A 4,470-nucleotide genomic window follows, 5' to 3' on the forward strand; every position below is an offset into this window, starting at 1 on the left:
AACCTTACAAGTCCTATTTTCATCGGGCTATAAAAAGCCAGCGCACGCATTGTTCGAGGCCCTCTTGTATGTTGTGGAACGGAGGGACCAAGTTCGAACTTGCATTAAAGATCCTTGCCGCTTGGCTTTGACTCTGGACTCTGGTGGTCTTCTTTGGGGAATAAACGGTCTGGGCATAACAATGTTACAGGAAAGGGGTCCTGATCCAGGCCCCCAGGAGAGGGTTCTTGGATCTCATGCAAGAAAGAATTCAGGGCGAGTTCACAGTGCAAAGCAAAATCAAGTTTATTAGGAAAGTAAAGGAGTAAGAGAATGGCTACTCCATAGACAGAGTAGCCCCCAAAGGCTGCTGGTTGCCCATTTTTACGGTTATTTATTGATGATATACTAAACAAGGGGTGGATTATTCATGCCTTCCCTTTGTAGACCATATAGGGTAACTTCCTGACATTGCCATGGCATTTGTTAACTGTCATGGCGCTGGGGGAACTGTAGCAGTGAGGACGGCCAGAGGTCATTCTTGTGGCCATCTTGGTTTTGGTGGGTTTTAGCTGGCTTCTTTACTGCAATCTGTTTTATCAGCAAGGTCTTTTTGACCTGTGCTTGTACTGACCATCTATCTCATCCCGTAATTTAGAATGCATTAACTGTCTGAGAATGAAGCCCAGTAGATCTCAGACTCATTTTACCTAGCTCCTATTTAAGATGGAGTTGCTCTGGTTCACACACCTCTGACAGGATTACAGGCATGAGCCATTATGCCTTCCCCAATTATCTGCAATTTTGAGTAAGTAATTTAAACCCTCAGACCTCAGGATCTTATCCCTTAAAATAGAAAACTTCAAGTACATAATTTATAAAGTTAGCATTTTTTCAACTCTTTTCCCAGCCATGCTAATGTGTTTTAAGCCTTACCCCAGCCAAACTACGGAAAAGCAAAAATTACTTTGTTTCACTATTACCCCTAGTGGCTAACACACTAGCAGGTCATCAGAATATTTGCTGTTCCTACAAAATTCCAAGATTCTGTGATGATTCTTTGAGTATAAGAATCACACAGATACATGCTTTCTTTAAGTTATCTATGTTATATTTTCTCTTTACACCCCCCACCCCATTTCCTGACTCCTTTTTAAGGGGTCTTTGGGATCATGAAAGCAAAATGCAGCATCCTCAGTGTCACATGCATCCATGTGAAGAGACCACCAAACAGGCTTTGTGTGAGCAATAAAGCTTTTTAATCACCTGGGTGCAGGCAGGCTGAGTCTGAAAAGAGAGTCAGCAAAGGGAGCTAGGGGTGGGGCGGTTTTATAGGATTTGGGTACATAGTGGAAAATTACTGTCAAAGGGGGTTGTTCTCTGGTGGGCAGGGGTGGGGGTCACAAGGTGCTCAATGGGGGAGCTTCTGAGCCAGGAGAAGGAATTTCACAAAGTAATGTCATCAGTTAAGGCAGGAACCAGCCATTTTCACTTCTTTTGTGATTCTTCAGTTGCTTCAGGCCATCTGGATGTATACGTGCAGGCTTGGGATCAGAGGCTTGACATTCCTGTCTTTTTATATTAATAAGAAAAATAAAACAAAATAGTGTTGAAGTGTTGGGGTGGTGAAAAATTTTTTGGGGAGTAGTATGGAGAAATAATGGGTGATGTTTCTCAGGGCTGCTTCAAGCAGGATTAGGGGCGGCGTGTGAACCTAGAGTGGGAGAGATTAAGCTGATGGAAGATTTTGTGGTAAGGGTGATATTGTGGGATTGTTAGAAGGAATATTTGTCATATAGAATGATTGATAATGGCCTAGATACGGTTTTGTATGAATTGAGAAACTAAACGGAAGACACAAGGTCCAAATAAGAGAAGGAGAAAACCAGGTATTAAAGGACTAAGAATTGGGAGGACCCAGGACATCCAATCAGAGTGCCTAAGGGGATTCAGTGTGATTATTTGCTTGGTTGGTGAATTTTTGGGCCTATCCTTGAGTTTTTTTATGTTGTCATATACCAGGCCAGATTGATTTAGGTAAAAACAACACTCTTCATTAAAAAATATACAGAGTCCCCTTTTTCAGCAGCGAGTAAGTTGAGGCCTTGGCGATTTGGGAAGAAAGAGAAATGCAAAGCCAGCAATTGTTTGTTAAAGAAGGATTAGAAATGGCTAGGAGACAGTGAGTGAGATTGGTAGTGTGGTGGAGATATCTGGGTAGAGATAGAGGGTGGCATAAGAATGGGAATGAGAATAAGAGTGAATATAAAAGTAAAGAATAGGACTTTATTAGGGTGAAAGTATTGGAGTGTGCCTTGCCACTGAAGATCTTCTATTCACCTCAAGAAAGACTTAAGGAAGGCAGTTTGAGGTAAAATGAGGAGATATGAGTTATGATGGTTTGGAGGAAAAGTGTAAACTGGCAGTGTAAACAAGGGCAGGGCATTTATGAGTAGTTGAGAATGGTGAATAGGAGTATGACTAGACAGAAGATAGTAGGGATGACAAGCTTTTGGGGTACAGTCAAAGTAGTGGGGGTGACTGTGTAAAGCCTTGTTGCGAAAAGTAGGGCAATAAACTTAATAGAATGAAAGAATGTATTAGGCTCATAAGGGTTACTACTGTTCTTCAGAAATGTGGGTGAGTTTAAGGAAAGTAGGGTTGAGTACTTGCAACTTCTAGGAGGAAGAGGAGAGATTAGGCTGGCTGTCCAATGGACACAGCTTTATTCTGGAACAGTGAACCTAATGGGGAGGATGTTGCAGGTGGATGGCAGTTGGGGTATTATAGATGACTAAGTAGGGTCCAGTCTATCAAGGTTGTAGAGTTTGAGGGGTCAGATTCTTAACAAGAACTTATCATCCATCTAGGGTGTCTTTATATGGCTGGGAATATGGACTGGGCAAGAGAAGATTATAATAGTAAAAGTTTAAATGGACTGTACCCTGTAGCATCTCAAGGACAGTCTCTAATTCTGAGAAGGGCAAGAGGTAAAAGAACTGTCCGATCTTTTTTAAGTTGGAGGCTGAGCTTGGTTAGGTGTGTCTTTAAAAGACCATTAGTCCGTTCTACCTTTCCTGAAGATTGAGGATGGTAAGGGGTATGAAGGTTCCACTGAATACCAAGAGCCTGAGAAACTGTTTGGGTGATTTGACTAATAAAGGCCAGTCCATTATCAGGCAGTATAGAGGTGGGAAGGCCAAGCCTAGGAATTATGTCTGACAGAAGGGAAGAAATGACCATGGTGGTCTTCTCAGACCCTGTGGGAAAGGCCTCTACCCATCCAGTGAAAGTGTCTACCCAGACCAAGAGGTATTTTAGTTTCCTGACTTGGAGCATGGGAGTAAAGTCAATTTGCCAGTCCTGGACAAGGGCAAACTCTTGAGCTTGATGTGCAGGGAAGGGAGGGGGCCTGAGAAATTCCTGAGTAGTAGTGGTATAGCAGACGGAACACTGAGAAGTGATATTTTCAGGATAGATTTTTATGAAGGAAAGGAAATGAGAGGTTTTAAGAGGCAGGTTAGCAGTTTGCAGCTTACATGGAAGATGTTATGAAATGACAACAGAATAGAATGGGCCTGTGAGACTGGAAGGAGATATTTTCCTTGGTGCAAGAACCATATGCCTTGTGTGGAAAGAGATTGATAGGTGGAAGTTTCAGTGGGAGAGTAGGTGGGAGTGACTGATGAGAAGGAGAAAAACTGGCCATGAGGGACAGAAGTTGGGAAACTAGCTGCTTCTTTAGCTACCTTATCAACATAAGTGCTGCCCTGAGTGATGGGATCTGATGCTTTTTGATGGCCCTTGCAGTGAATGACTCCAGATTCCTTTGGAAATAAAGTGGCCTTAAGAAGAGTTTTTATTAAAGAGGCATTAATGATGGAGAACCCTTGCATAGCAAGGAAACCTCTTTTAGCCTACATAACAGCACAGTGGTGCAGTATATGGAAGGCATATTTAGTGTCAGTATAAATATTGATGCATAGTCCCTTTGCAAGAGTGAGGGCCCAAGTAAAGGCAATGAGTTCGGCTTACTGAGAGGTAGTGGAGATGGGCAGAGCGGTAGCCTCAAGGATAGATGTGGAAGATACTATAGCATAACCTGCCTTTGCTGATGAGTGGTAATTAGGCCTGATGGAACTGCCATCAATAAACCAAGTGTGATCAGGGTGAGGAACAGGAAAGAAGGAAATATGGGTAAATGGAGTGAATGTCAGGTAGATCAGAGAGATACAGTCATGGGGGTCAGGTGTGGTATCAGGAATAATGTGGGAGCCAGCATAAAACAGTAAGGTCAAGCTGTTCAGACAGAATGGCTACAGGGCACGGTCCTGGCTCTTGTGTAAGAATTCCAACTGCACAGCCCTGCACTTCGGCTGGGTGTAATGAAAAAGGGTTGGGCATTATGGAAAACAGTATGGCGATTCCTCAAGGATCTAGAACTAGATGTACCATATGACCCAGCCATCCCACTACTGAGTATATACCCAA

Source organism: Colobus angolensis, unplaced genomic scaffold, assembly GCF_000951035.1.
Source record: "Colobus angolensis palliatus isolate OR3802 unplaced genomic scaffold, Cang.pa_1.0 Scaffold87, whole genome shotgun sequence".
In the NCBI taxonomy this organism is placed as follows: Eukaryota; Metazoa; Chordata; class Mammalia; order Primates; family Cercopithecidae; genus Colobus; species Colobus angolensis.